Source organism: Bubalus kerabau, chromosome 15, assembly GCF_029407905.1.
Source record: "Bubalus kerabau isolate K-KA32 ecotype Philippines breed swamp buffalo chromosome 15, PCC_UOA_SB_1v2, whole genome shotgun sequence".
Classification (NCBI taxonomy): domain Eukaryota; kingdom Metazoa; phylum Chordata; class Mammalia; order Artiodactyla; family Bovidae; genus Bubalus; species Bubalus kerabau.
The window spans coordinates 4,062,923-4,076,850 of NC_073638.1; positions in this window are offsets into that span (position 1 = coordinate 4,062,923).

The window sequence follows — 13,928 nt, forward strand, 5'->3', positions numbered from 1 at the left end:
CAAGGAATAGATTAGAGAAATCTGTTTTTTCTCATACTCATCCACTTTCTCGTCCTCTGTCTCATCCTTTTCTCTATCTTGTATTTTACCCTTAGTTTTGGTTGTCTGTGCCTTCTCTACTTTGACTGCCTGATTTCCTATTGAAACCAGAGTAGTCTGAGGCTGCATTGGAACGTTATTTGAACTCCTATCGAGACTGAGGCAAGACTTCCTGGAGGGGTTCCTTGACCCTCAACTTGCTCAGTTGTGAGCCCCAGATACAGAGGCAGAGGCAAAGTAAGAGGACAGGAGGGAGATGAAGGCTTTACACCCAATCTGTACCCTTGGAACATAAGTCTGACATGTCTCACAGAGCAAATAAGAGTAACACATAGGCACTTCTACCTATTTCCCTTGTTTTCTACAGAACTGGTTTAGTTGTAAAACAGTATCTTAATTAAGAGACCCTTCAACCTTCCATTGTCTGCCACCCTCCAATGGGATATTGTGGCCATGCATATTTGTAAAAGAAAGTCAGGTGTGTCACCTTTAAACTCTAGGGGTAAAATTTATCCCAGTTTTTCTGGACATGATCCAAGGGTGTGCGTCTGGAGCTTTGAGTAGCTCCCATCTGTAAGAGAGAAAAAAGTGGAGACCAGTGACTCTGCTTCTTTCCATTGGAGGCATCCCTCTCTATTCTAGATGGGAGTGGAGACAGACTTTCCACCAAAGCTTTCTTTCCTTGGCCAGATTTAGTTTGTCCCTTACTGACGCTGGCGCCTTACTCATCCCTTCTGCTTCTACCAACGAGGCTGGGTGGAGACACACCAGGGGTATACTGGATGCCATCCCAAACTGATTTCTAGCTCCATACCACCACGATCTTTGTTTGATTTGCCCTTTTCCTCTGATGACACCCAGGGTGTAAGAGAGTAGTTTTCTGGAATGTTTCCCAAGCTAGGACTACTAAGGGAAGAGTCCATCTTCCATGTGCCCTTTCACATTCCTGAGTACAATCCTGACTGCAGTAGAAATGAGGAGTCATTGCCACATCACTAAGCTACTGGAGAGCTTTAACTGGTCTGCTAAGAGCTCGTACTACAAAAGGAAGAGTCCCACTGTACTCCCAAACTGGGATTCCTGACCTATGTTCTTAGAAACCTCATGCTCACTAGCAGCACTTCCATCCAGAGTTTGGGAGCACAGCTACAACAAGGACTCACTAGTTCCACTTAGCTCCTAAACACTCTTCTGGCAAGTCTAGGTTCCCATGACTACCAAGGGTGGGGTCTAAGTAAAAGTACAAAGTAACAGCATGAGTCACAATTCCATTAAAAGTCTGCTGCTGCTGCTAAGTCACTTCAGTTGTGTCTGACTCTGTGCGACCACATAGACGGCAGCCCACCAGGCTCCCCTGTCCCTGGAATTCTCCAAGCAAGAACACTGGAGTGGGTTGCCATTTCCTTCTCCAATGTATGAAAGTGAAAGTGAAGTCACTGGGTCAGAAGTCTATAATCCTACAGTTAAGTTAGTGGCTCTAATTTCCCAAGCAATTATGAAATGGACAAAGAGACCAGGAAAAGCTGACTGAAAAAGGGAAGTTTGGCCTACACGCTTTGCCCATTTCTGGTTGCTTCTCTCACAGGAACCTTGGGTGTCTCCTGGCATTGGCAGGTCAGTATAAATCCCCAAGGCTCTCCTTTTTGGGGCTGCCTTCAGTCATTATGAGGCACTGCAAAACTGAAGAACAGGGCTCAAGGCTTATGTCGTACTCATTTTGGTGTGTCTTTTTCATTCTACATCCACACAGATAGGCACACCATAGAGTTAGTAAGACAGAAAATGTGTATTCTGAGAAGCAGACAGGCTAGAGCTCTGAGTGTTCTTACTTTGTCCTGAAGATCCCAGACAAGCCCCCAAGATGATAGCTTATGGTGAACGAAGTCTGATTTGTGATCTCTGAAGAAGATTTAGCTTCAGGACCAGAGACCAAGCTTGACCACTCAGAGGTCTTGTGTGGCAGAAGTTTTATTACAGTGAAAGGGACAGAGAAAGATTCTGACATAGACATCAGAAGTGCCCCCCTCCTAGTCTTAGCAAGGGAACTATATATCTTTTTGATTAGTTATTACAATAAATCAAAAGAATCTCTAGAAGTTGTAAAGATCATTCCAGACCCATTCCCACAATTTACATTTTAAGATAACAGGATTAGAATCTAACAATAGAAAGATCTTACCAGACCCACTCCCATAATATACATTTTAAGATAACACAATTAGTTAGAAGGTTTTCAGGAAGGAGAAACTCATCTCAAGCAGCATACATTGTTGTTATATAATCCTTAGTACAGAGTAAAAACTGAGTTGTTTTGTTGAGTAATCACCAGTTCTGGCTTAAAGAAAAAAAAAAAATGCTACTAAGACTAAGGAATGTAGAGGGGAAAAAAAATTCTAGACGTTTGTCCTTTCTTCCTTCTTGAAAATTCCCTACACCTCTCTCCTCCTTGGGGACCCCAGACTTCTTATCAACCTGCCCAGAAACTGACTCTCTCAAGCACAGCATAAAGAATAAGTATAACATAGACATTCACTAAGTCCTCTGTCTTCTCCTTAGAGACTATGACATCTAATAGCTTACTGAGCCAACAGAATTTCTCTTTTTTAATTTCTTACACTTTCCCTTTCTCAATGATCATAGACTTGTTTATCCCCTCCTTGATTCATCATGGGGTGTTTATCTGACCAGGATTTCCAATTTATAACCCATGTTAATTGGTCAGAATCTTTCTTCACAGAGAGCTCAAGAGGAAATGAAAAATCGATTCTCTGCCCCCCCAAGAGTGTGCAGATATATGTAAAATTTAATTTCTAGAGGATTAAGGAGATTTTCAATGAGGAAGAATAAAAAAAAATAAGGCTCCAATGTGAAGTTTTCTTGACTATCAAAAAGGATACACTTGACAACATTGGACCCTCTTACAGGGAGTTCCTCTGAGGATGCTTGCTGCTGCTGCAGCTGCTAAGTCACTTCAGTCGTGTCCAACTCTGTGCGATCCCATAGACGGCAGCCCACCAGGCTCCCCCGTCCCTGGGGTTCTCCAGGCAAGAACACTGGAGTGGGTTGTCATTTCCTTCTCCAGTGCAGGAAAGTGAAAAGTGAAAGTGAAATCACTCAGTCGTGTCCCACCCTCAGCAACCCTATGGACTGCAGCCTTCCAGGCTCCTCTGTCCATGGTGTTTTCCAGGCAAGAGTACTGGAGTGGGGTTCCATTGCCTTCTCCACTGAAGATGCTTACTTGATTCCTAATCTAGCTTCTATTTGACATTCCCTCTTTCCACCTTTATTCCAAATTTTACTTCCATCTATCAGAAAAATGTCACTTCTTTCAGAGAAAAACACCATTTCCTTAGTTTTTTTCTTTTTTTCTTTTTTTTTTTACCATTTTCCTTTCACAGATTACTGAAGCTCTTGTCTTGCAAATTTGAGTGGCACTCCAAGGCTTCAGAAAGGTACATACTGGTCTCTTGACCCTACTCCCCTCAAGGCCTGAAACAAGAGGGAAAAGAAGGAATGGGGTAGAACATAATGAGCTCTGGTTCTCTGGTAATGAGGGAAGTGGATGTCCCAATCCAAGTCTCTCTGATAGTCTCACAAATATGAAAGGCAAACTTATCACTTCCTTCAGTTCAGTTGCTCAGTTATGTCTGACTCTTTGTGAACCCATGAATCACAGCATGCCAGGCCTCCCTGTCCATCACCAACACCCGAAGTTCGCTCAGACTCACGTCCATCGAGTCAGTGAGCCATCCAGCCATCTCTTGCTCTGTTGTCCCCTTCTCCTCCTGCCCCCAATCCCTCCCAGCATCAGAGTCTTTTCCAATGAGTTAACTCTTCGCATGAGGTGACCAAAGTACTGGAGTTTCAGCTTTAGCATCATTCCTTCCAAAGAAGTCCCAGGGCTGATCTCCTTCAGAATGGACTGGTTGGATCTCCTTGCAGTTCAAGGGACTCTCAAGAGTCTTCTCCAAAAAAAAAAAAAAAAAAGAGTCTTCTCCAACACCACAGTTCAAAAGCATCAATTCTTTGGTGCTCAGCTTTCTTCACAGTCCAACTCTCACATCCATTCATGACCACTGGAAAAACCATAGCCTTGACTAGACAGACCTTTGTTGGCAAAGTAATGTCTCTGCTTTTCAATATGCTATCTAGATTGGTCATCATTTCAGGCACCAGTCACAACTCCTGAAAGGGAAGGCCTCTGTACTTCTGATTAACTAGCTATGAACTGGGGTTCTTATAACCCCTTTGTAAGGTTCATTAATTTGCCACAATTACTCACAGAATTCAGCAAATCTATTTATGCTTACCAGTTTATTATAAAGGGTACAAATCAGAAACAACGCAATGGAAGAGAAAGAGCAAGGTGTTGATTCGGGGGTGAGGGGTGGGCAGTGCTTAGTTTCCTATGTCCAGCAGGATATGTCATCCTCCCAACACATTGACGTGTTCACCAACTAGGATTCTTCTCAAACTCTACTGTTTATAAGTTTTCACAGAGGTTTCATTATGCAAGCATGATTGATTAAATCATTGACTACTGTGACTGAACTCAGTCTCTAGTCGTTCTACCTTCTCCACAGTCGGGATGTGTAGAGTAAAGACCTGAAAGTTCCATTTTTCTAATCATGACTGGGTCTTTATGGCCACCAGACCCATCTAGAAGCTATCTAAAGCCCCCATCAGTAATCTAGGAACACAAAATGCTCTCCTGTTACTCAGGAGATTCCAATGTTTTCAGGAATTACATACCAGGAAAATATATATGTATAAATATATAAGCATATATACACACATAAAATATTATATATATACATATTATATACATATGCCATTATAATATATATATTATTTTGCCACCATTCTCTGTTAGCAAGGCAGTTGCTTCCCATCCACACCCATGGAATCAGTAAAACACCATCAATTTATTATTGAGTAGAATAACCTTGGTTTCATCCTTGCTTCAGTCAGACATGTTGCATTTTATCATATGCTGCATTCATTTCTAAAGTAAGTTCAGTTTCTTGCCTAGAGAAATGTTCTATCTATAACTGATGATACTTGTTCAAATCAGATCTTCTAATAAGACTAAATCTTACAGATTCTATCTACTACAAAAAGACACATTGCCTATCTTTAGCCATCTTTTTTCCCCAATCCTTTATTTTTTTTCATATTAATGCAGCAGCTTATTAAAGTATTTTTAAAAACAATTTATAACAACAATGGGAAGCACAGAAATATTCATCCATGATCAATCACATCAATTCTTAACATTTTTTCCAATATCCCTTGACAATGTTCTAAAACACTTCAGAAATTATTGTGTACAAATTATAAAATGTCCCATTAACTTTACTGTTTGATAGATATTTTCATATATTAAACCAAGCTTTTTATCTTGTATTCAGGTTTATTTTTGTTTTTCCTAAATTGCTCTTGCTATTGAATAAAACTTAGATCTGGAATATGGGAGAATGTGCACTGAGATTCTTTTGTTCTTTTTTTTTTTTTTTTATATGTAATTACAAGTTGAGATGTGCTGAAGGCCTTAATTTTATGTAGTTTTTTTCTTTATTATTATTATTATTTTTATTATTTATTTATTTATTTTTGCATTGGGGTATAGCCAGTCAACAATGCTGTGATAAATTCAGGTGAATAGAAAAGGGACTCAGCCATATATATGCATGTATCCATTCTCCCCCAAACTTCCTTCCCATCCAGGCTGCCACATAACACTGGGCTGAGTTCCATGTACTATACAGTAGTTCTGTGTTGGTTATCCATTTTGAACATAGCAATGTGTAAATAACCATCCAATATCCTTTTCCCCTATACTTCCCACTGGCAATTATAAGTTCATTCTCCAAGTCTATGAGTTTATTTCTGTTTTGCAAGTAAATTCATTTGTAACATTTCTTTGGGGAATGTAATAGGTACACCAAAGCCTTTGACTTTATGGATCACAAGATACTGTGGAAAATTCTTAAGGAGAAGGGAATACCAGACCACCTTACCTGTCTCCTGAGAAATCTGTATTCAGGTCAAGAAGCAACAGTTAGAACTGTACATGGAACAACAGACTGGTTCCAAATTGGGAAAATAATGAATCAAGGCTGTATGTTGTCACCCTGATGATTTAACTTATATGCAGAGTACCTCATGCAAAATGTCAGGCTGGATGAAGCACAAGCTGGAATCAAGATCACCAGGAGAAATATCAATAAGCTCAGATATGCAGATGACCCACCGTTATGACAGAAATTGAAGAGGAACTAAAGAACTTCTTGATGAAGGTGAAAGAGGAAAGTGAAAAAGTTGGCTTAAAGCTCAGCATTCAAAAATCGAAGATCATGGCATCCAGCCCCATCACTTCATGGGAAATAGATGGGGAAACAGTGGAAACAGGGAGAGACTTTATGTTTTGGATCTCCAAAATCATTGCAGATGGTGACTGCAGCCATGAAATTAAAAGACACTTGCTCCTTGGAAGGAAACCTATGACAAACCTAGACAGCATATTACAAAGCAGAGATATTATTTTGCCAACAAAGGTCTGTCTAGTCAAAGCTATGATTTTTCCAGTGGTCATGTATGGATGTGAGAATTGTACCATACAGAAAGCTGAGCACCAAAGAATTGATGCTTTTGAACAGCGGTGTTGGAAAAGATTCTTTGAGAGTCCCTTGACTGCAAGGAGATAAAGCCAGTCCATCCTAAAGGAAATCAGTCCTGAATATTAATTGAAAGGGCTGGTGCTGAAGCTGAAACTCCAATACTTTGGCCACTTGATGTGAATAACTGACTCATTGGAAAAGACCCTGATGCTGGAGAAGATTGACGGTGGGAGGAGAAGGGGACAGCAAAAGATGAGATGGTTGGATGACATCACTAACTCTTTGGGTGTGAGTTTGGGTGAGCTCCACGAGTTGGTGATAGACAGGGAAGCCAGGCATTCTGCAGTCCATTGGGTTGCCAAGAATTGGACATGACTGAGAGATTGAACTGACTCACTGACAGCCACTATGGAGAACACTGTGGAAGTTCCTTAAAAACACTAAAAATAGAGGTAGCATGTGTCCCTGCAAGCCCACTCATGGACATATATCTGGAGAAAACATCATTTGAAAGGATACCTGCAACCCAGTATTCATTGCAGCACTGTTTACAATAGCCAAGACATGGAAGCAACCCAAATATCCAAAGACAGAGGAATATATAAAGAAAATGTGACACACACACACACACACACACACACACACATACTGGAATATTACTCAGCCATTAAAAATGAAATAATGCCATTTGAAACTATGTGAATGGACCTAGAGATTGTCATACTGAATGAAGTAAATCAGACAGAGAAAAAATATCATACAACACCCCTTATATGGAATCTCCCAAGCCTTTATAACATCTGTTTATTATTCTAGACATATTACAAGGAGTGACAACCACTCTTTCTCTAACCTAGGAACATTCACGTTTTCTCCTCTTTTCTTCTTTAAGGTTTATAATTTATCTTTAAAATTTTGGTCTATGATCCATTTTAAGTTTATATCTACATAGCACATAAAGTATAGGACAAAGTTCAAATATTGCAAACAGACATCAAATTGGCCTGTGCCACTTTTAAAAAGATTATCCCATATGTGTGTGTGCATATATATATATATGTATATATATATACATATATGTACATATATATATATATATATATGCACACACACATATGGAGAAGGCAATGGCACCCCACTCCAGTACTCTAGCCTGGAACATCCCATGGACAGAGGAGCCTGGTAGGCTGCAGTCCACGGGGGTCACTAAGAGTGGGGCATGACTGAGCGACTTCACTTTCACTTTTCACTTTCATGTATTGGAGAAGGAAATGGCAGCCCACTCCAGTGTTCTTGCCTGGAGAATCCCAGGGACAGAGAAGCCTAATGGGCTGCTGTCTATGAGGTCGCACAGAGTTGGACACAACTGAAGCGACTTAGCAGCAACAGCAGCAGCATATACACATATACATGTACATGTACATACACACCATACATATATGGGTGTGTATGTGTTTGCAAATATCTTGACAAATATATTTTTATCAAATATGTATGTAGGTATATGATTTATGAGTTTTCTTTTCATGTCTTTAAATGTGAAAAGTTATTTTTTAAAGGTAAAATTAGAAATCATTAAGAATGCTGAACAATATTAGGTATGTTAAAATAATTTTAGCCTGGCCCATGCAGGCAAGTAAAAGACGAAAGAAATGCTTTTTACTGATTTATTACATTTATATATAATTAAACAAAATTGTTTTATTTATTTTGCAAATATAACATACTTTTTATTGCAAACATCATGTTTATGTTTTTATCAAGCAAGATTGAAAACAAATACCATGGAATGTGAAATACTCTGTGGTTTTTCTTAAAGGTTTCTGCTCTGAACTGGATAAAGATGCCTCACTTAGATAGTAAACATGACTCCAAAGAGTGTGTATCATCTCATTTTTCAAAATAATTTATCAGTCACATAAAAAATAACTTAGGAAGACCCTGTAACTTGATTAAATTATATTGTATCCTCATCTTTCTTTATATTTGTTTCAAGGCAATTCCAAATTTATCAGACAAGAGGTTAATCACAACAAAGTGAGGTGGATATCATACAACTACTTTGGTTTGGATGTATTATGTGAGTTAATTCCATTTTTAAATTATAAAGCTTCAGGGATCCATAAGAGGTATTGAGAACATCTGTGTGTTCAGTATCAATTTGATTCAGCCCAGAAAAGTTGCAGGGGAGACAGAGAGAAATAAGAAAGAGAAGAGAGAAAGAGAAAATAAACTAAGGAAATCACAGTTGACAAATAGATACTCATAATAAAAATGTGAGTGTAAGAAACAAAAAGAAAATCAGAGTTTTGCAGATGTGTGAGTGAAGGAGGAAGATCAGAAGAGAGGAACTGCAGGTTTTGTGGGAAACTGAAAAAGGAATAGATAATTAGAACTTTCAGTAAGGACTGTTAATTGTCTCACCTCTGACATTTTACAACAGACATTTAAATAAATTTTAGAGGTATTTCACAGTTATTCTTATTTGCCAGACTACTATTTATTGTACTGCCCTTAAAACAGAGACTAAACATGATGTTTGATTTTAAAACCAGTTTCTATGCTATTATTATTGCATCTTCTTGTATTATTTTCCTATTATCTTTTGAAAATGAATAATTCTCTAGCAACAGCTTTTGTCATAAAATCTTTGAGAAACAGGGATTGTAATCTCCACAGAGTCTGGTATAAAAATAAGGGAAAAATATTTCTCCCTAAGGTACATTATAATAAATTGAATCAGCCATTGATTCACTATTCTAGGATGTCAGGTGTCCTCCCAGGGTATGTTTTAGGAGCTAATCTTGTTTCACACACTGCTTACTTTTCTTTCCTGAAAATACAAATGCAATTTTTCAAACAAACATATCCCCAGTATTTTGTCTTTATTATTTGAGAGGATAATAATAACAACTCAATGTAAATTCATTTTTGCTACACATGATTGCATTTAGTCTATACCACAGCCCTGTGTAGCAGCCTGAAGCATAGTAAGTATTGTTTACATTTTACCTTAAAGGAAAAAATGAGGATCCAAAAGAAAAATCAGTTGTTACTGGCAGAATTGGATTAACACCCTGGTGTTTGCACTCAAGCTTTTGTTATTTCTAATACACACTACTTATTTTAAAATAATTATTTTAGTTTTTTAAAATTAAAACTGAATGCAATAAAATATTTGACTAATGCACTTATTAAATATTAGATTTAATAAGACTAATTTGACTAATGCACTTATTAAAATATTAGATACTTTAAAACAGTAGAATAACAAGATATATTACATACTAAATTTTCATCCATGTTTGCCATCATACATACAAAAATTATTGTATAGATTAATTATTCTAGTTAATGGTAAAATCTACCCCCATCTTAGCAAGAAACAAGCATATGAACACATTTTCATCAACAATAGGACTTCCCTGGTGGCTCAGATGGTAAAGCCTCTGCCTACAAGGTCGGAGAGACTTTTGTCCAATCCCTGGGTTGGAAAGATCTCCTGGAGAAGGAAATGACAACCCACTCCAGTATTCTTGCCTGGAAAATCAACAATGGGATTTAAGATAATTCATAAAATAAAATGAAACATTTCTGGGCAATATTACATTCTACCCAATAATATTCAAATGATTATTGACATAAGTCTTAAATGGCACTCTTAACTACAACTGCTAACTTTCATTAGTTCAAGATAAATATTTCCCTGGTGAGAATAGTATAGCAGCAAGAATCTAGGACAAGTAAGAAGACAGGAGAGAAGTTCTTCAGCCATAAAAAGTGCCTTAAAGTTCACCATTAATAAAGGATGAGTTCATTCTTCAACAAAGACCCTCTCAGAGTGACATGTGCTAAAATGTCATCTATCCCAAGTTATAAGAAACAAAAACACCTTATTCCTTCATCCCTGGAGATTCATTTTCATTTTCTTTCCCTGTGTTTCTTTAACAACCCTTAAGACCCAAAATAGAGTTACCACAAAAAGGTCTTCATGCCCTAGAATATTATTTCCATCATTTTTTTTAAACTTTAAGTTTAACATTTATATATATATATATATATATATATATATATATATATATACACACTCCCAGTAGAGACCATCGAATTCATAATTGGTCAAATATCACAGAGGTTTCACTATGTAATTGATGCCAGCAGGAATCTTTGCATGAGGTAGATGAGATAATCATGGAAAATAACTTCTAACATTTCATATTCACATTTTATTAGCTGAATGAGCTTTCCTTGGGAGTTTTCTTGAGGTTTATTATTTAAAGTACAAGAAGAAAGGGCAAAAAGAAAAAGAAGATGAGGAAGAGAATATGTTTAGTCACTAAGTCGCATCTGATTTTTTTGTGACCCTATGGATTGTAACCTGACTTGTAACCTCTGTCCATGGGATTTTCCAGTAAAGAATTCTGGAGTAGGTTGCCATTTCCTTCTCCAGGGGATCTTCCTAACCCAGAGATCAAATCCATATTTCTTGCATTACAGGCAGATTCTTAGCCATCTGGGAAGTTTATTCATTAAGGAGAGAATGGGATTTATAGAATGAGTAACATGGAAACTTACATTACCATATGTAAAATAGATAACCAATGGGAATTTGCTGTATGACTCAGAGAACTCAAACCAGGGGCTCTGTATCAACCTAGAGGGCTGTGATGGGGAGGTAGGTGTGATGGGAAGGGAGGTGGGAGGGAGGTTCAAGAGGGAGGGGACATATGTATACCTATGTCTGATTCATGTTGATGTTTGGCAGAAACCAACACAATTCTGTAAAGCATTTATCCCTCAAATTATATATATATATATATATATATATATATATATAAAGAAGAAATGCCTTATGAGAGAGAAAGAGAGGCTTTTTTGGCTTCTTAACTTGATCCAATCTTACAGGCCTTCAAAGAACTAGGTTTCCTTAATTTGAATAAATAGAAGCTACAAAAATTCAGTTATAAATTCATGCCCTCTGATTGCTTATTATGAGTTCTTCAGTGGACTTTGAGTTAATTCAAAATGCATAGCTGGCTTTGTTTTCTGCTACAATTTCTTAGTCTAGACTATCATAATAATTGCTTCCTTTCTCCCCTCAGGTTAGTATCTGTTTTAAGATCCTAAAAAGAACCTGGCAGAATGCGAAAGCAATTATACTCTACTCAATTTCATGTTTCCCAACAAATAGGTGTCCTTATGAGACTTTAAACCAGAAAGAAAAACAGATAGAATGAAATATTCACATAACTGCATAAAATCCCTAATGGCAACCCCCAAAGTGTCACACTGGAAAGAATTTGCTGCTATAAGGAGCATATATATTTTAGCACCTTTAAATTCTGAGAAATCAGGAGTAAAATTCATATATTTCATGGCCACTGTGACACTGTCAGAATGATTAAGAGAAAGGCATATAAACATTTAAGAAATGGAAGAATTCATGTTTTTATTCCTTGTTCTATACTTAGCCTCTTACGGAGTTCTTTCTAATCCAAACTTGACTCATTTATTTATTCATAATAATTCTGTAGTATTACTTACTTCAATCTATCAGCATGGATATAGGAAATACTGAGAGTAAGATGAGGAAAAAACAGGATATTTTTTCAGTCAGCTTACAGTCTAGTAAGGAAAGAATCCAGACATAAAATAATATGATACACAGTTGTTCTTCAGTGTCCTTGAGAGTTTGGGTCCAGGACTACCACAGATATAAAAATCCATGCTACTCAATTCCTTTATATAAAATGAAATAGTGTTTGCATGTAACCTACACACATCTTCCCATATACTTTATTTTTTATTTTATTTTATTTTTTAACTTTACAATATTGTATTGGTTTTGCCATATATCAAAATAAATCCACCACAGGTATACATGTGTTCCCCATCCTGAACCCTCCTCCCTCTTCCCTCCCTATACCTTCCCTCTGGGTCATCCCATATACTTTAAATCATTTCTAGATTACTTAAACAATATCTAATACAATGTAAACACTATGTAAATAGTTACCTGAAAGTAGAAAATTTTAGGTTTGCTTTTTGGTACTTTCTGGAATTTTTTCCTCTAATACCGTGACTTATGATTTGTTGAATATGCAGATTCAGAACATATAGATACGAAGGCTGACTGTGTGTTTTGTTAGTTAAACAAAAGTAAATATATATAAATGGATTAAAGATTTAAATGTAGGTATGGAAACTATAAAACTCCCAGAAGAGAACATAGGCAGAATACTCTTTGACAAAAATTATAGCAGTATCTCTTTGGATCTGTCCCTTAAGATAAAAGATTAAAATAAATAAATAAATAAACAAATAAAACCTATTAAACTTAAAAACCTATTAAACTTAAAAATTTTGTAAAGCAAAGAAAACCATCATCAAATGAAAATAAAACCTACAATGTGGGAGAAAATATTTGCAAATGATATGACCAACAAAGTGTTATTATTTAGTGTATATATATATATATGTGTGTGTATATATATACATATACATGTGCAGCTTATCTTATATAATGCATTCCAATATCAAACAACTCAAACAAAATATGGGTAGAGGAACTCATTAGACATTTTTCCAAAGAAGACATACAAATGGCTGAAATATACATAAAAAGTGACACAATGCTGCCAATTACGAGAGAAATGAAGATTAAAACACCAATGAGATATCACCTTACAATTTTCAGAATGTCTATGTATAAAACAGCACAGAAAACAAATGTTGGCAAGGATGTGGAAAAAAAGGAACTCTTGTACACTGTTCGAGGGAATGTAATTTGGTGTAGCCACTGTGGAAAACAGTACAGAATTTCCTCAAAAATTTAAAAACTGAACTACAGTCAGTCAGTTAGTTCAGTTCAGTCACTCAGTAGTGTCCAACTCTTTGCGACCCCATGAACTGCAGCACGCCAGACCTCCCTGTCCATCACCAACTCCTGAAGTTTACCCAAATTCATGTCCATCTAGTCAGTGATGCCTTCCAACTATCCTATCCTCTGTTGTCCCCTTCTCCTCCTGCCCTCAATCTTTCCCAGCATCAGTCTTTTCTAATGAATCAGTTCTTCACACCAGGTGGCCAAAGTATTGGAGTTTCAGCTTCAACATCAGTCTTTCCAAAGAACACCCAGGACTGATGTCCTTTAGGATGGACTGGTTGGATCTCCTTACAGTTCAAGGGACTCTCAGTCGTCTTCTCCAACACCACAGTTCAAAAGCATCAATTCTTCTGGGCTCAGCTTTCTTTATAGTCAAACTCTCA